Source organism: Rana temporaria, chromosome 5, assembly GCF_905171775.1.
Source record: "Rana temporaria chromosome 5, aRanTem1.1, whole genome shotgun sequence".
Taxonomy (NCBI): domain Eukaryota; kingdom Metazoa; phylum Chordata; class Amphibia; order Anura; family Ranidae; genus Rana; species Rana temporaria.
This window is the reverse complement of record NC_053493.1, coordinates 270045241-270065250: the sequence shown is the minus strand read 5'-3', so window position 1 is coordinate 270065250 and position 20010 is coordinate 270045241. Positions and strand designations below refer to the sequence as shown.

The 20010-nt window shown below is 43.0% G+C and overlaps 1 protein-coding gene across 2 annotated transcripts in view; it reads left to right on the top strand.

The window, feature by feature from the left end:
• ATP9B (ATPase phospholipid transporting 9B (putative)) overlaps positions 1 to 20010 on the top strand; it is a 448810-nt gene that overhangs the window by 143604 nt on the left and 285196 nt on the right. The window lies entirely within an intron of this gene.

Sequence of the window (20010 nt, the reverse complement as noted above, 5' to 3'; positions counted from 1 at the left end):
GGCCCGGTGGATTTATGAGATCCTTGTGGATTTTAGGCAGGCAATAAAAAGTTGGAATTTTGGGGTATTTGGTGCGGATAAACTCCCATACATCATGGTTCACTGCACCTTGGGAGAAGGCTCCATCCACTAGAGCATAAAATTCAGTTTCAAACTTTATAATAGTAGATGTGGAAATGGGAGTATACCAATCCCGGTTGCAAAGGATTTTTATACACATAGCCTTGTATTGATCATTCGTTTGGATCACAATGTTGCCCCCCTTATCGGAGGGCTTGATGGTGAGTGAATGACAGTCTTTAAGTTTCTCTAGTGCCTCAATGGGTTGGTAAGCAAGCTGTTTGGTGTTGGGTGGTTTTCGTAATTTTTTTATTTCTGCTGTCGTGAGTGCTACGAAAGCAGCCAGGTTTGAGTTGGTTTGCAAGGGAGGAAACTTGTCCGACTTGATTTTCAAAGTGTTGAAGGGTCGTTCGGGTCTTGGAGTGGAGATGGCGTCTGACATAAGGGTTTCTATGTCTGAGATGTCATCAAAATCGGAGAGGTCTGCCTCGTCACAAAGTGATAGAAGGAGATCCATGTCTTCTTTGTGCTGTTGAGCACTAGTAGGAGAAATTTCTGTTTTGGGTTTTGAGTACAGACTCTTAAGTAACAACTTCCTTGCAAACAGGTGAATGTCCTTTATAATTTCAAAAGTGTCCAGGGGTGCCACTGGGCAGAAAGAGAGGCCTTTGGTTAGTAGTGTCATTTCGTCGGTAGAGAGTTCGTAATTCGAGAGATTTATTATATCAAGACCGACATTGGATCTTGGTTCATCATCCGTCAATATAGGATGGTCTAGGTATCCTGCCGTGTGTGAACTACTTGAGGAAAAAACCCAGTATCCGTGGTTTCTCTGATTGTGGGTCTTAGTCCTTCATGAGTAGCATGGGTACTTTGTTGTGAAGTCGAAAACACAGGAAACAGCCCGGTTTTATGAGCTGGGGAATTGCTGTGTTGATTAAATCTTTCGGAGTCCGCGTGGGTATTGGTGGGTCCTGGCTGTTGTACTATGCGTTTCTTGATGGTGTTGTCATCTTGAGGAATCCTCAAACAATTCTGGCACCTACTCTCTTTTGACCCTCAACTCGGTCCCTTTGTACCAAAAGAGCCAGCGATAACTTACCGACGGGCATGCTCACTCAAAGACCACTTAGTGGCCAGTGAGTTCAAGGACAACTTCAGGAAAGACCCTTGCAACCCCCTGCGGGGGTTGCTCCATCTGTCGATACATCAATATAGAGCGTGATATTGTACTACCCAACGGTCGGCCTTACAGACCGAGACACTTTGCCAATTGCAAGACATTTGGCGTAATATACTTACTCACCTGTCAATGTAAGAGGTTCTACGTGGGTAAAACCAAATTACCATTCTTTAAGCGAGCTTCCCGGCATTTACATGCCATGCGTTCGGCCAACCCAGACTTACCACTAGGGCGCCACATCTTGTCTCAACATAATGGACTTTTCTCAGGGGTTAAATTTTTAATCCTCGATAGGATCCATCCAAGCCCCAGAGGTGGGGATTGGAATAAGATCCTCTTGCAGCATGAAACTCGGTGGATTGCCGAATTAGAGGCCAATCTTCCACCGGGCCTCAATGAGCAGATCAGCTTTAGGCCTTTTTTGGAAGGTTTCTCCTCCGGGGGTTGTGAAAAAGAATGACCAAGACCACTCTATATTTCGAGGACCTTATGTCACCGATTGTCTCCTTTCATTACCCCCTTCTCCACTCCGTCATTTGCCCATGTCAGTAATACATACTGGATTTTCCCTGTATTTATCACCATGCCCATTCATCCCTCAGTACACCCCCTGGGGATTCGCGTTCGAAGCGCATTTTGGCTTGACTGGCATCTCCCTTATTGTCACTCCTTAGCTGGGCGCACGTAAGCCGTCTGTCCTCCTTCCATGGGAGACGGCTTTTTTGACCTGGTCCCCATGCACCTTTTGGTGTTTTTGACCATGGGTCTATACCTGCGCCTATAACAGGGGCAGGGATCACACAGTGGACATTTTTCGTGCCCCTGTTTTTTCCTTTCTGCCCCTGGACCTTTTGGCCCACGTGTCCCCATTCTTGCATAATTATAATATCCTTTTAATACAACATCTTCTTAGATTGCTGTCCCTTTAATTTTATGGCTGAGCATACCTGTACATAAAGATACTGTATATACAAACCCCTGCTTGCATTGAGCAGCAACCGTGCTTACAAATCACTCTATAACAAAAACATTTATTTGCATCTTGCATTTCCAATCCTTCTTACTACTTTTTCCCTAGCTGACCCTTTTTATACCCTTCTCCTCCTGTACTAGTAATGGTCATGCCCCCTTTATTATACGTTTCTTATTCTCCAACATGCAACCAACTATTCTGCATATTCTCCACCCCCGTGTCAGGTGATCTTCCTGGTCACTTGCCATGTTTTTTTTTTTTGTTTTTTTTTCCTCCCTGCACGTCATTAGTGCGGGCTCCCACATGATGAGAGCAGGGCTTACCTGTCCCTCCCCTCTCCCCACTTGGAGGCAACGCCCCCTTTTCCACACTGACCCATAGCAACGCAGGCTCCTTTACAGACCCCTCCCACCTTACTCCTCCCCCTCTCCTATTTAAAAGCCAAGCAGCCCCACAATGTCAGACATTGCTGGATGGCTGCAGCAGCTGTACACACTCTACACTGCTTGTGTTTTCTTCCCATGTAAGTACTTTGTCTCTTCATGTTTCCCACCCTGACCCCCATACTATTGCTTTACATGCCATTTCCTATACTCTGTACATCTCTAAACTGGGATTTATTTCTTTCATTTATTTTTTAGCTTCCGATCCCTCTACTGACCTCTCTGGCCACTTTTTGTCATTACAGGTATGTCTCTAGCCTCATATATAAAATCTTGGTTCAGCTTTCTTTTTTGCGATCCTTTTTTGCGTTCTTTTTCGTTTTTGTTGCCTGCGGCACCGTTGATATTATCCTGTCCTCTTATTTATATTTTGGACAGGTAAAAATATATATATATACAATCAATAAACTTTTACGCTGTGACACTTCGGGCCAAAGGTCTTGCTACGCTGTGATTGATATTAGATGCCAGTCCTCACTCTCCTTACCATCTGAGGCTTGCCATGCGTCCCGATTGCGATGTCCTTTTAAGGGGTGTGCTGAGCCGTTGAAACTTCTCGGGTGGTATGATTTTTTCTTATCTGTACCAGTTTAATGTTTTTCATCTGTATGTTATTATTTTCAACACATTGTCATTTATTTGTTTTCTAGAAAAGTTGTCTGTTACACTTTCTGACTCCACACATACTTCGGTCCCTGAAGAAGGAAACCCGAAACGCGTTGGGCCCAGTATTTATATTGTGGACTCTTCACCTCTTTTCCAATACACCCTATTAATGTGTTGTTTTTAAACCTTTGTACTATATACGTTTACTGAACGTTGTTTGATACCGTCCTGTTATTATTAAACTATTATATATTTTGTATCTACCATGACTACTTGTACTACTGTTGCCTAAAAAGCCCCACCCTGGGGGATCCTCCATTTTTTTCTGTTCATCAGGGGTGTCGGCAACTATTTGAGACCAAACCATAATAGATGTTCTATTCATACCTTAACTTTAAACGGCATGGGGTTGATTTACTAAAACTGGAGAGTGCAAAAACTGGTGCAGCTGTGCAAGGTAGCCAATCAGGTTCTAACTTCAGCTAGTTCAATTAGGCTGGGTTCACACTTGTCCGACAAACGCTCCGACATTGGGAGCTCATGTCGCATGTGAAAATCAATGTTTTCCTATAAGAGCCGTCTTAACTGGTCCGACACAAGTTGCTGCACTACTTTGGTCCAACATTGATCCTACTTCAGTCCTTTGAATATCATTGAAGTCGGATCAAAGTAGCATCCGACTTGTGGCATCCGACATTGTGATTACAGCAGCAGTAAAAGGAATTTTTCTCACTCTGGGATTGTTTTGATTGGTCAAAGAACAAGTCAGTCTATCACAGAGTCGGATCAAAATAGTATCCTGTTCATGAAAGTCGGATGGATGTCGGACCAATGTCGGACCAATGTTGCAGAGCAAAGTAGGATGAAAGTCGTATGAATGTCATGTAGTATCAGTGTGAACCCAGCCTCAAAGCAGAAGTAAACCCATCCATTAAACAGTTTCATTTCTGGCACATGTCAAAAATGTAACACTCCTATTGCTTGTGCTCTCAACCAAACTGTCAAACCATCAAATGGCTGGTGTCACAACGGATCACATGTGCAGCTTCATGGCAGTTGTAGATTAAACAGAGGCAAAGATGGCAGCTTCCTTGGCTGAAAACAATAGGGGGGTTTACTTACACTTTAAGCTTTGACATAACAAAAAAAAACTGGAAGCTGATTGGTTTCTATGCACAGCTGCACCCGATTTTGGACTCCAGTTTTAGTAAATCAAACCCGATGTCTCCGTAAATCGAATTGCAAAATGAGAGAGAAGCTGCAAACTAACCATTTGAGCCTTTACAAATAGGCCCCATTGTATGAAGCTAAGGATTTAGAAAGTTGTCTAAAAAGTAGGCATCTGTAGAAGTCCAATGTTTTCCTGTGAAGAATGACAAATGACTAGAGTGAAGTTTAGCACATACGGCCAGATAAACTTTTATCTTCGGGGCATGAGCAACTGCCAGCAATCTGTCCAAACTACTTTAATCTGTTTCCTTACCTCGATTCCTATTCCAGTTTTAACATTTGATTTAACTCAGGCTGGAAATGTTTTGACACCTATTTTACGCTGCTGAATAATATTGCCCTTGTTGTCACCCAGACATTGTTTTAAACTGTAACCTCACTCAGACACCAGCTAGGTAGAAAAAATACTCTCATGCTACGTTTTTCTTTATCACAGTAAATCATTTTGTTAAAGGGGAAAAAAAGTCTGAGTATCAGTCAAAGAGCTGAAGACAAATGTGCAATTTACATAATGCCACAGAGCAAATAGCGCATTAAACGTTACTGAGAGATAGTGACAAGCGGCAAAAACAATTGAAAATGGCAATTTTCAAATTGTACTAGGGAATGCGAACGTGTTGTTTTTTTTTTTTTTTTTTTTTTTTAGTTAACACGTAAAAAGTTAGAGACGAATGACAAACTGCATTGATGCATTCAACTCAATTTCTTTCAGTATATAGTTTAGTTATGTAAGATTAAACCGTGTCCGCATTTCCTCTTGTTTCACCTTCATTCATTTTTTATTTCATTACTACAAGAGAGGTTGTAGATCATGTGCTGCTTGCATGGATATATTTAAAGAACAGGATTTCCTAAAATGGAGAGGTGTTCTTCATCACTGTAATACAACAAAGTGTCTTTTTTACCTAACTTTCAGTGAGAAAGAAACCTTTAGACAGTCCGAGACCTGACATACAAAAGTTGTAGTGTGTGTGCTTTGTACTATTGAGGATAAGCAGAATTAAGTACGATCCTATTGCAGCATGAGAGCAGAGTATATTTTATTGTTTATCTTGGCACTCCTGCAGAAGAATAGAAGAACCCGCTGGTCCTAATTTTTGTATTCCAGAAAACTAAATCGCCATGCGTGAAGTTTTAAAAAAAGGGTTGTTTATTCTTGTGTTGGTCAATGTTATATGGCCATGTTATATGCAAGTAATGTTTACCAAAGTTCTTAAAGGGTATCTAAACCTAAAAACAACAGTTTATGGATTAAAACTTACTAGTTCTTAGATGTGGTGACTGCATTTGTTTTCACTTTCCTGGCTAAGATCTTTTTTTTTTTTTTTTTTAGCAGGTTAGTCTGCTAGAAATGCATGTATTTGTCACTTCCTATGAGCTGAAAAGAAATATATCTTTATTGTGTCAAATACTAGTTCCATCAATCAACCATGTAAGGGAAGGAGCCATGGTGGTCACATAGGCTGGACTTGGTTGACTAGGGTTGAAAACATATTTATTGGTAATTTAACATACAATACAAGCAACGACATCTTAAGTTACAATCTGGTGACAATCGCTAGCGAACATGTGCGATGAGTCAGCCCAATGGCTATCGCCCACAGCTTAACTCCTATCATCATACAAGATATTATTAACATTGACGACTGTCACATGGAGGAAAGAGTAATTCCAGGCTAGGAGAGCCCCGTTGTTCATAATAAAATTGTATACACAAAATTTGAGGAATTAAAAAAAAAAGGGGAAGAAAAAGAGGGAGCGACCCAAAGATGGACGTGAATTTAAAAAGAAAGGGAAAGAGGCAGAAAGAAACAGGAGAGGAATAGAAGAAAGATGGTCGAAGAAGAGCGTAAGGTCTGCTGTAGAGATATACGTAGAAAGGAGTTACCAGAGGACAGCGAGGGGGGAGGACCTCCTGTATGTGCCCTGCCCATCCCAATGTCAGGGTGTACGTTAGGGTGATCGAATCGGAGTCAACAGCATGTTGACGAGAGTATCAGAGGCGGAGAAGCGGAGCCAGATGGACCACAGTACCTTGTATTTATCAAAGGTGTCGTCAAGGGCCAGCATCTCCTCCATTCTCATGGTATCGTTCATAATCGAGACCCATCGTGACAAGGGAGGAGTGGTGGTTGTCTTCCAAAATGATGGGATGAGCTGTCTTGCTGAGGACATAAAAAACGGAGCAGACTCTGTTTCTGCGAAATGATAGACCCAGGGAGTATGAAAGTAGGGCAATCTTAGAGGAAGGTGTCAGTGTTTCATCATAGATCATAACAATCAAATACCTGAATCCAAAAGGGATGGATCCTCTTGCATTCCCACCAGACATGTAGATAGGCCCCTGGTGAGGAAATACATTGCCAACAAGAGGCTGGAGTAGATGGGAAAATGTTGTGTAATGTGAATGGGTCCCTATACCATCCTGACAGAATCTTGTAGTTCTTTTCCTGGGAGTAGCAGTAAATTGTTGATTTGTGAGTAAAATGAAACCAGGTCTGCCAATCCGATCGGGTAATGTCCTCTCCCAAGTCTGCAGACCACATCCTGGTGTAAGGTGGTAAGGTGGTCATCATGTGTAAGAGCTTGTAGGAGACAGGATATGGTTGAAAGAAGGTGTCTGGGTGTTTCAGAGAGGGAGCACAGCCGTAAAAATTCAGTATTGGAACGGTGGGTTTGGGAGGAAGAATGTAGATGTCTTGTGAACGTGAATAAGTGGAAGGTGGTGAGCCAGTCATGGGAACCTGTCGGCGTGACCGGTGTCCCTTGCAGCGGATGTACAAAAGAGTGCGATTGGGGCCATTCGGGGCGTTTTAGGCTGGACTTTAAACAATGGCTGACATGTTTAAAGTCCAGCCTATGTACCCACTGTGGCTCCTTCCATAGATACAATCAAGAAATAAGTGTAGATATGAAGGCACAGGAAGTATCTTATTTGCAGGATCTACGGGTGAAGATAAAGTGAAAAGAGGAAACTTACACAACCACCAAATTTGACCAATTGAGCTCCCCCTTCATGACCCGGCCATTTTTTGCTCTTTAGCGCTGCGTTAATTTAACTTGTAGTTGTGCAGTCATGTGACGCTGCGCCCAAATTAAAGTTATATCATTTTTTTCACACAAATAGAGCTTTCTTTTGGTGAAATTTGATCACCACTGGGTTTTTTCTAAATATATATAAATATATATATTTAAATGAAAAAAGACTGAAAATGTTGAACTATTTCTTACTTTATGCTTTAAAACATATCCAATAAAAAATAAAATCTTAATTTCTTCATACATTTTGGCCAAATTGTATTCTGCTACATGTCTTTAATTTATAAAAATTAGCATTTATTATTTTTTGTTTCTGGAACTTCAAAACCATTGCACCAGCGATCAGCAAGTCTCCAGCAGATCTGTCAGTGTATCTGTGTGCCCATGTACTGGCACATGTACTGGTCATAGATGACAGAAAGAGAGAATGAACTACCTGACATGGTAGTTCTTGGGAAAACTACAAACCGACAGCCACAAAGGTTGCCGGATATTGTAGTTTTCCATTTACAGAGCACTGTGAATGAGTGACATGGCTGGGAGGAGCTCCACTCGGCCATGGCTCTTTGGGGGGGGGGGGATCCCCGCTAGTTGTCAGATCTGGGAATCAAGGGGGGAGAGGGGGGTTTTCAGGGGCTGGTTTGTTCGTAACATATTACACCCTGAATATGAGTGTGACATGTTACAAAGGGTGATCTTATCCTTTAAGGACAAGCTACAATATATAACATTTTTGGTTTTGGGTTTAAAGTGATTGTAAAGGATCTTTTGTTTTTAAATAACAAACATGTCATACTTACCTCCACTGTGCAGTTCGTCTTGCAGAGAGTGACCACAATCCACCTGTTCTGGGGACTCTCTGCGGCTCTCGCTGCTCCTCCCCACATTAGATAACCCCCTGGGTGAAGCGCTCTCTCGAGGGGGTTACCTTGCGGGGCATGCTCTAGAGTAATTCATTAGGCGTCCATAGCCGCCCGAATGTATGATTGGCCCCAGCACCTGCGTCATTGAATTTGATTGACAGCAGCAGGAGCCAATGGTGATTTTGGAGCAATGTATACAGCACTCCCAAACCTCCCCAAATATGCTGCTTGCAGGACTTTTCATAATGTCCCACAAGTGCACCGCCCCAGTGCGAAAAGTCACACTGAAATGAATGAGAAGCGGTTTTCAGGCGCTTTACTGGCGCTATTTCTAGCGCTTAAACGCTTGAAAACCTCCCTAATGCCTCATACACATGATCTGTTTTCCCGGCTGACTTTTTACTGCTGGGAAAACAGAGGGGAAAGCCAAGAACCTGCTTGGCAGCTTCCCCCCCTACACACGGCCAGTTTTCCTGGCAGGAAAACTGCCATGAGAGCTTTGGCCGGTAATCTCGGCTGTGTGTATGCTCCACTGCAGGCTTTAACCCACAGGGAAACTGCAGAGAAAAATACAGCCGGGAATCCCGGCAGGAAAATATAAGACATGCTCTAATTTCTCCTACCGGAATTCTCGGCGGTTTTCCTGTCGGGAAAACTGCCATGGTGCACACACACGGACAGTTTTCCCGGCCAGGAAAACTGATCGTGTGTACGAGGCATTAGTGTGAAAGGGGTCTTACTCCTGTGTGTGGCTGCACTTTAGTGAAGAAAGGGAGAATATGGGATTCCCACCTGATTGTAAAAGCTGCAGTACTCGCCAATATTATCGGGGGGTGCAATCTAATATAGAGTATAACCAAAAAGGAAAAAAGAAACAGACCGCTGCACACCCTAAAGAGTTAACGACACATTTTATTAAAGCTATAAGCTATATCAAAAACATATAAGGCATAAAAACTGGTCCCCTATAGGTAATAGGTGGACCTACCCAGATCATTCCCCATTAGAAGAACCCCAGTAACGGCATATACTGGTAACTAAACAAGCTCAATCCCCCCGCAGGAGGACCAAGATACATGAATAGCACACCCACCCTCCACAAATCATAGACACCCCCCCTAGATAAAGAGCCAAGTTACTAACTAAATATACCCCTAATAGTTGCCACACAGGACATTGATTCCCTGTAATGAGGGGCTATGAGTGTCCACTGTCCGTGTGTGGAAAAGAAGCACTGAAAAAACACCTGGAAATAAATATACAAACCACATGAATGTGGTAAAATAATAAGGGACACCACTCCACTCGAATAGATAGCTTGTAGGAGACAAGATATCAATGCAAATACCAGAGGGACAGGGAACCTGATTGATTTGTTTAAAGTCCTTCCATAGAGATCACCATATCAAGCAGGTATAATATCCATATGAGTCTAATCTCATTGATTCTTGGAATTATTTTTTGGGAGACATAGAAGAGATGGCACGGTGCTGTAGGTGTTCAAAGTATTTTCATTGATATCTTGTCTTCTACAAGCTATTAGGGGTATATTTAGTTAGTAACTTGACTCTTTATCTAGGGGGGGGTGTCTGTGATTTGTGGAGGGTGGGTGTGCTATTCTTGTATCTCGGTCCTCCTGCGGGGGAATTGAGCTTGTTTAGTTACCAGTATATGCATTTACTGGGTAGGTCCTCCTATTACCTAAAGGGGACCAGTCTTTATGCCTTATATATGCTTTTGATATAGCTTTAATAAAATTTGTAGTTAACTCTTTAGGGTGTGCAGCGGTCTGTTTCTTTTTTTCTTTTTTCTTCCTGCGGGGGAATTGAGCTTGTTTAGTTACCAGTATATGCCCTTTCTGGGTAGGTCCACCTATTACCTAAAGGGGACCAGTTTTTATGCCTTATATATGCTTTTGATATAGCTTATAGCTTTAATAAAATTTATAGTTAACTCTTTAGGGTGTGCATCGGTCTGTTTCTTTTTTTCTTTTTGGTTGTGGCTGCACTTTCCCAGCATTGCAGCAAAGTAGGCAAGAAACAAGACAAATACTTGTCTCTCAGAGGCAACCGATGCTTTGCTTGTATTATCAGTCATTAGGATACAGTATAATGGAAAGAATGAACATGGATGTATTATTTTAAAGGATATCTGGTTTGCAAAGAGTTCATTGACAATATTTACTAAGCCCTTGATTTAAAATGATCATCTTTTTAAATGATACCTATTTTTAGTTGGAGTTCTACGTTAATGCAAATTGTTGCAGAAGCAGCAGCCAAATGAATGTGTTTGCAGTTCTCCAATATTTACCCAAACCAGAATCAACAAGTACCTTGTATATGTGAAACACGTATCTGTTTTAATTAAACTGTACCGTTGCTGCATTTTGATATATTCCATAAAGTATTTGATACGACGGCATATTGCTTAAACACAAAAGTCAATATAGAAATCCTCAAATATATGCGGTGTGATCAAGCTTGGATTAAAAGCATCTGTGTGCTTGTCAATAAAGAATTGTGATGAGTTCAGTGGCATCATATTGAAGGTGTATTAATACGCCGGATCCTATTGGCTCATCAGCTGATTGTTTAGAATGTAAATGAATCTGCTGATGGATCCAGTGACTGATGGCTTAAATTCCAATTAATCAATTGCTTCATCAGTTTCTTAATTTAGATCAAATATCTCTTGAGTGCACATAGTTCCTTCTGTGGTATTAGGAGAAATGAATGCTTTAGAACTAATTTTCATCAATCTCTTATAAATGCCAATATGTTTTTCTCTTTTGTCCCAGGTGATGACATTATAGCTTAAATGTTTGGGGATATATTACGGTGCCTTTTTAGTTCGTATGAAAGCTTAACTTTGCTTTTTGTGTTTTGAACGAAACGGTTTCTCTAGGGCACATCATGCTGTTCTTTTGTTCCTGTGCATCTTGTTGTCTGCTTAAAATTGTCATGCACTTCCATTTAAATGATTTAAAAATAAAGTTGCTGGCATTTGATATACGTAGCTGACGTCTTTTTTCTTTTTTTTTTTCTCTCCTTTGTTTGGTGAAGGTTTGTATGCCTTCTGTCAATGATTCTTCTTGGGCTGATACCACTACAAAGCTGCATCCAACTATTTATGACAGGAATGTTCCCTCTTTCACAAAAGACTATCAATTAATGTATCAACAGTCTTCTGTGTGACACTCATACCAGCTGATCTTAATTTGATTGCCACGAAAAACTATCGTTTCCTGACAACTCTTGTCAATTATACAAAATAAAATCAAGTATTCATAAGTAGACTGTAACTGGATATCGTTAGGCTGATTTAATAATTCAGTTTTACTGAGGATTAACTGGCATTTGTTGTAGCTAATGTTCGCTTGTGTAAAAAATTTATTGAAACAAGCCTTTAGAGATAAAGAGAAGGTAGACATAATATTGGTTGTCCGCTTTTGCGAAGAGGGCATGATACAGAATAGTGGCGTGTGCTTTTAATACTACATTTGAGTTTACAGATTGGAGAATACTCAATTAATTACTAAAATGAATACGGTAACTTGTATTTGTAGTTTCATATATTACTATATGATCTTTCATTGGTTAACGATCTTACGTGGTCCCATGTTTGGTAGAAATTCATAATACTACTAGATACTGAGTAATATAAGTCAGGTCAATTAAGAGCGTTTTCAGTGTTTTACTTGTGTGACCTCTTGTTGGCCAAATCCAAATGCTTGTCCCTCTGTGAATTATGCTTGGATCAAGTTTTTTTTTCCTTCGTTTTATTTGCTTTCACTGTCTGTCCTGCCTACACGTGTTATGAGCTGAAATGGTGAAAAAGATTGCTCCAGCTACCCCCAATTCTTTCAAAAGCATAATATACCGTATTTATCGGCGTATACCGCGCACTATTTTGCCCTGAAAATCAGGGCAAAATCGTGGGTGCGCGATATACGCCGATACCCGCTTTCCCGCCACAAGTTTGAATACTGCGCCGGCATATACCGAGCGCAGTACACTCGTGAATCTTCGGGCAGTCTCGGCGCCTCTCGCACTGACGTCCTGTACATACAGGACGTCAGCGCGACAGTTGCCGAGCCTGCCCGAAGATTCACGAGTGTACTGCGCACGGTATATGCCGGCGCAGTATTCAAACTCGTGGCAGGAAGGATGCGAGGACGCCGCAGAAGGACGCCGGACCCGCCGAAGAGGACGCCGGACCCGCCGAAGAGGACACCGGACCCGCCGAAGAGGACACCGGACCCGCCGCAGAAGGACGCCGGACCCGCCGAAGAGGACACCCGAAGCCGCAGAAGGACGCCGGACCCGACGAGGCCGCCGATGGACGCCGCGCAAGACACCAAAACTGTAAGTACAAAAAAACAAAAAAACTTTTTTCCACAGGATTGGGGGCCACTTTAGGGGTGGGCGGTATACGCGGGAGCGCGTTATACCGCGATAAATACGGTACTCGAGATTTACAGTCCAACTCTGTAATAAAATTCATACGATTTTCTTACAAGGCTGTTGTTAGGTAGTATTTTGGGTTTGCATTGTGGTTTGGAAAACCTCCCCAATTACAAGGGCTTGGACCACTTCATCTATCCCTTTATAGTTAACCTGCAGTAAACCTGAGAAATTCACACTGAAGTTGTGATTAAAACATGTATAAATTGAAGCCACCTTTAGGCTCGGTTACTACAGGATGCTGATGATGGGTCCCAGCAGGGGTTCTGTGCGTCCTGGTTCACCGTTTCAGGTCCGATTTCAGCCTGAATTTTGGGCTGAATTTGAACCTGAAATGGACCAAAAGACGCACAAGGCTCCTGTGCAAATTCGCACCGGAGCCGCATCGGAGATATGTGAACCGGCTCCATAGAGAGCCATTCACATTCTCCTGCTATTGCAAATTGGATGCAGGGACTGCCTCACGCGTGCCTGCCGCGATCTCGGTGACCTTGCCCGCGGGACCCGCGGAGTCCATGTCCGCCGGTGTCCTGCGATCGTGTCACGGAACGGTTGAACCAGGTGGATACTTTTGTAAACAAGACATCTCCCTGTTCTGCCTAGTGACAGGATTCTGATTGTCTGCTCCCTCTCATCAGGAGCAGTGATCAGTGTCGCTCTGAGGAAGGGGGTGTGCCCCCGAAACACGTTGGCTGTACCCCATTTTATGTGCATGTCCATGCACTGTTTTTATGGCCTTTTGTCAGTTGCTTTTTGTGAGTACCCACGTTTATGCAAAAAATAAATACATTTTTATTATTAAATTATCTCTGGTAATGCACTAGGCGTGCGCGCCTTCCATTTCTGTTTTTCGTGTCACAGTAAGCCCCGCCCCACACCGTTAGAATCACTCCCTAGGACTCACTTAACCCCTTCTCTGCCCCCCACTGGGTTACCCCTTTACTGCCAGTGTAATTTACACAGTAATCAGTGCATTTTTATAGCAGATCGCCGCCATAACTAGTAAAATAAAAATGAATAAAAATGCCTGCTCCCACACTACACATTTCGGTTTCTTCTGGCTTGTAATTCCTGTTGTGACGTATGAATCGGTGAGAGAAAATACAGTGTATGAGGACACACACTTTTGTTAATTAACCTTAAAACTTTCATTGGTAACCTTAAAGCTGATCTCCAGGTTTCCTCTTACTTTAAATAGTTTGTTTGGACTAAGGTGGTCCAAATCATTTATTTCCTTCATTAAGTGCTGCACTGACTCTAAGCGCTTGATGAACTGTAAGTAGCTTTAGCTACATGCAGTACACAGTGCTGGATTCCAGCTGTGAGGCAAACAGCCTTGACATCCTCTACACACCTCTCCACCTCAGCCAATCAGAGGAATCTTTGTATTCATTCACAAAATACAAAGCTGCCTATAAATGGCTGAGTGCCACTAAGACCAACACTATTTTGTTCTGGGTGTGAAATGGGAAGTCTCTGTCTCACAACCAGAACCCAGCACTGTGTACTCTAAATAACTGAAGCTTCATACAGTTCATATGGTGCTTGGAGCCAGTGCAACACTTAGGCCCCATACACACGAGAGGATTTATCCGCAGATACGGTCCAGCGGACCGTATCCGCGGATAAATCCTCTCGAGGATTTCAGAAGATTTCTATGCGATGGCGTGTACACACCATCGCATTAAAATCCGCGCTGAAATCCTCTGGCGATGACGTGTCGCGCCGTCGCCGCTATTATGACGCGGCGACGGCGCGACGCTGTCATATAAGGAATTCCACGCATGCGTCAAATCATTACGATGCGTGCGGGGAATCCCTTTGGACGGATGGATCCGGTAAGTCTGTACAGACGAGCGGATCCATCCGTTGGAATGGATTCCAGCAGATGGATTTGTTGTGCATGTCAGCAAATATCCGATCTGCTGGAATCCATCCCAGAGGAGATTTCTCCGCGGAAACGGATCCGCTGGCGTGTACACACCATAGGATCTATCCGCAGAAACCCATTTGCTGGGATTTATCTGCGGATGGATTCTATCGTGTGTATGGGGCCTTAGTGAAGGAAATGGTTTGTTTGGACCAGCTGGGTCCAAACAAACTAATTAAAGTGACTAGATATCAGGCAGCGCTTGCTTAAACAAATAAATTATACTAAAGATATTATGACTACTATAATTATTACTAAGTTGGTGATGTCAAACAATGATTCAATCTGTCCATCAATAGAAAATAAGACTAAAAAATTGTGCAATATAAAGTGCTTTGTGCCTTATTCCCAGGGTATCCCCTGTGCTTCCATCACGTGCAATATTATGATCACTCCACACTCACCAGATGTTGGTGACTTGGTATAGCAAGGAAAGTCAACTGAAAGTCAATGAGCTTGTAGGTCTTTAGTTGGAGGACCTCTCCCGCTCTCCCTGGTGACCCCTACAAGTCCTACCTGTTATGGTCCCAGGGGCTCTTCCAGAGTGTTGTTATGCAGGTAAAAAAAAATATAGACGGCCTCTCGTAGTGTATAATCCTTAGGGTTTAGTGATAAAACCTTACAACAATTGCAATTCATTGTAATAATAAAACGGCACTATACAGTTACAAAAACGGCCCTCTATGTGTGTGGAGAAGTGGACGATACCTGCGGAGTGATCATACCATTGCACGTGATGGAAGCACAGGGAATACATTGTAAATAAGACACAAAGCACTTTGTATTGTACAAAAGAACTTTTCTTTTGCACTATTATTTTTGTTACTTGTTCTATTGATGGACAAATTAAAGGGGTTGTAAGGGTTTCTTTTTTATTTTCTAAATAGGTTCCTTTAAGCTAGTGCATTGTTGGTTCACTAACCTTTTCCTTTGATTTCCCTTCTTTGTCTGAATTTCTCACTTCCTGTCCCTCCTCAGTAAGCTTGCCCCCATCATCCGAGCCGTTCTGGCTGGGGGTTAGTAAGAGTGCTTGCCCCCCTCCCTTGGGACTACATTCTTGCGAGGAGAAGCACATTGGTTACTGGGTGGTGAAACGTCCTTTTGGTTCACAGGATAGGAAAAACGCTACAAAAAGCTACGTTGAAAAACTCACTGCAAAGCTACTGGCGTTTTTATAAAGTTATTTTAAGGTCCAGTGTGCATGAAGCCTAAAAAGTGCAAAAGTGTGCAACAAATGTTGCTGTCCTAGAACGCGGTCTCTAAAAAGAGAGGCGAAGGACTAACATGGCTGGTTGAGCAGGCTAGATCCTCTCACTCCCTTATAAGGAGTCCCTCTGCCCCGTTGGGCTTCAAAGCGGAGCAGGTAGGGCGGGCTGTGTGGGAGGACCCCCTCACACACCCGCCATTGCCACCCGGGGCATGGAGAAAGGTGGCAGATTGCCTCTGGGAGAGGCCTGCCTACTCCCAAGTCCGGCTCCTCTCTCGAGTACATGCACAAAATACACTTTAAAAAAAAAGTAATTAATTTAAATTTTTTCTGTAAGGCCTCATTCACACAGGCGGACTCCGTCACTACAGAGTCCGCCTGCTCCCGCCAGCTCAGCGGGAGATCTGTCCGCAGATCTCCGCTGAGCCAACGGATGACACGCTCCTCTCTGCTCACTGAGCGGGGAGGGGCTTGTCGGGCACCGCTGTCCTCCTATGGAGCGATCTGATGAAAACGGACAGCATGTCCGTTTTCATCAGATCTTACCCGATCCGATCCGCATGGACAGATGGGGACGTGGCCCCCATACATCTGTTTTTAGCGGATCGGGTCGGATGTCAGCGGACATGTTTCCGCTGACATCCGACACTCCATAGCGATGCATGGAGCGGCCGTTCAGGCCCGTGACAGACGGACCCGAACGGCCCGTAGTGTGAATGAGGCCTAAATATATAACTTATAGGTATCTAGATTGAATAATGATGATAATCCTTTATGGATAAGTCGCTATTCAAAGCATCATTTTTCGCAGTCCACTAGTTACTATTGTTATTATTAATAATGATGATAATCGTATTAAAAAAAAGAAAAAATCGAACAAAGATAACATTGAATATTATAGTACAAATGAAAGAGTCAGATATTTTTATTCTATCAACAAATTTCATGTCAAATATCGCCGTCCAGTAGGACTTTCATGTCTAGACTGTATTAATTCAGGAGGAGTTTTGATGAGTATTAATGATTTTGGGTTGAGTGTTGGTGAGTGCTATTGAGAGCTAACTTGGCACAACACAATCTGTCTCTTCTGAATAAAAGGGAAACGGGCTATGAGATAAGTTATTGATGAAATTAACTGCTGAAGTGGAGAGGAAATGCAGTAGGCCAATACATGTCATACTGTGCAGTCAACCGTTCACAAGAGCCACATTGGTCTTGAACCATATTGATCTAAGCTATAATTCTAAATGAAATTGATGGATGGAGAGAAACATAAAGAGTCACAGGCATTGCTTTATGTAAAAGAAATATTATGGGCATCAAATAGTTAATCCACTGAAAGTACTTATCAATGTATGACATTAATACTGACATTCCACTACATTAAAGTGCTCTCAAATTGTAATAATAGTCACATAAAACATGACAAAGGGCCAAATGACATGCTTCATTGGAATCTATAGTCTTTTTACATTTGTTGAGGTGTGGATTTATTCACTGAGGGTTTTCTTATTATATGTATATAAGCTAGGCTCATAAATGGAGTATAGTACAGTGAGTGCACTTTACTGTTCCTTTTTGTCATAATCTATCAGCCTGCATAAACTGATTGTAGATTATATATTGCAGCTCATCCTGTCATTAATTTTTTCTCAGGATTTATTAATTTTACAGCTAGCTTTTATAGAGACAGTCATGAAAGTATGGAAATGCAAGCATGTAAAATGTGGACATCATATCATTTTTTTTTTTTTGCTGCATATTTTAGGTAAACATAACCATACCTTTAAGGCCGCGTACACACGGGCAAACATGTACGATGAAACCGGTCCGCCGGACCGTTTTCACCGTACATGTCTGCCCGGGGATTTCTGTATGATGGCTGTACTAACCATCGTACAGAAATCCGCGCGTAAACAATACGCGGGGCGTGTCCGCTGCGTCGACGTGGGCGGCCCTGCCAGTTAAATGCTTCCACGCATGCGTCAAAGTCATTCGACGCATGCGAGGGATGGCGGGCGCTCGGACATGTACGGTAGGTCTGTACAGACGACCGAACATGTCCGAGCGGGCAGGATTCCAGCGGACCAGTTTCAGCAGACATGTTCGGTCGTCTGTACGGCCCATAAGACCTTACTTGCACTTGTGGTTGTGTTCATTGCCTCTCTGAAAAGCAATGTGTTGTGGATCACTTTTCAGAGACAGGCAGCTTGAAGGTGATTTGCTGCCTTCTCATCACCTGTTGTAACCCTTAAAGAGGAGGTCCAGGAAAAAAAATATTAAAAGCCAGCAGCTACACATACTGCAGCTGCTGGCTTTTAATAAATGGACACTTACCTGTCCTGCTGTCCCTCGATGTTGGCAGTAGGGTTCCCGGCGTAAAGCCGAAAGGCTACGCTGCCACCGCCATTGCGGGTAAGGGAACCCGGCAGCGTAGCCTTTCAGCTTCACGCCGGGAACCTTACTGGGCATGCACAAGGCCCCGCTCCTCTCTCCTATTAGCCCGGCGGGGAGGAGGAGGAGGGACCCCCGCGGTGACATCATGGCCGCAGCTGGACTCACGTGGGAAAGGATATCTGTCAAGGACAGTTATCCTGTCCCCCCTCCTCCAGAATGTGCCAATTGTGGCACCGGAGGGGGGGGGGGGGATCCGATGAGCGAAAGTTCTACTTTAGGGTGGAGCTCTGCTTTAAAGAGGAAGTTAACCCCCCCAAAAAAATACACCCTGCAAGACAAAGGCATAATGAGCTAGTATATTAGCTCATTATGAAGTACTTACCTGAGATCGAAGCTCCCGCAGCCAACCTCATTCACCTCCTCTGTCGCCGCCATGTCTCCCGGAGTGACTTCCGGGTATCACGGCTCCTGGCACTGTGATTGGCCGGAGCAGCGATGACGTCACTCCTGCGCATGTGCCGCCACCAACGGCATGATCACCGTTAGAAGCAGCACACTCAGTGCGCCTGCGTGCCGTTGACATCGGTGCATGTCTTTTGCAAATATCTCCTAAACCTTGTAGATTTAGGAGATATTTCTTGTACATACAGGTAAGCCTTAATCTAGGCTTACCTTTAGGTACAAGTGGTCTGTAAGGGTTTACAACCACGTTAAAAATCCTCGGCAATGTGTTTTCGCTGTGTTTGGAGGCAGTACTGTGTGCCATGCATGACCTGTGATATAAATGTTGCCACATTGCGGTGGCCATATTAACTTGTGGCTGGGAGGTCGGGGGAGGTAAAACCACGGCCACCTATATTTTACTACCCATCGGCCACCCATGTAAATGAGCCCTAATGTATACTTGCTGACTTTACAAACTTACAATTTATATAAGCAAAAAAAGTAAAAAAATATATATGTATGCACTGCATTACCTTTTTTCTTTCCTAATTTATACTGCACTCCCATTGTGTATTTTTATTTTGTGTGGTATTTCTCTTAGTGTCTTTAAAGTGGTATTAAGCTCAAAATGTAATATATTGCACATCATCGATCATTAGATGTGGTGTCTGTATTCGTTTTCTTTTTTTTTTTCTCCTCTGTTTTTATCTGGTGATCTAGCCAGTAGCACAACTTCTGCGTTAGTGCCCCCACAGAGGGGCAAATGAGCACAGGGGCAACCTTTGGACAGTAGCATTGTCAGTCTGGAGTGGGGGGGGGGGTGTTAGAAGTACTAGCAGATTTAAATACCTTATCAAATTGAAGCCAAGCCCCAGCTAATACTTTTTTGTTCAATTACAGCAAACTGTGTTTTTTCCTTTTGGGATAAAGGTTTTACATAAATATAGGCTGATCATCTTAAGCGCCCCTGTCAGTGTTAAATGGTCTGTCTCATCCCTGTAATTGCAAGAGAGCATTTCTTTTGAAAAACAACAGATTTACTGGCCAGATGAAAATAGATAAAAGGCTAAAAAGGAAACTAATGCAGCCATCACATCTAAAGAATTGGTAAGCTGCAATACAATAAATATCATGGGCCAGATTCACGTAGAATCGCCCTACGCTGCGGCGGC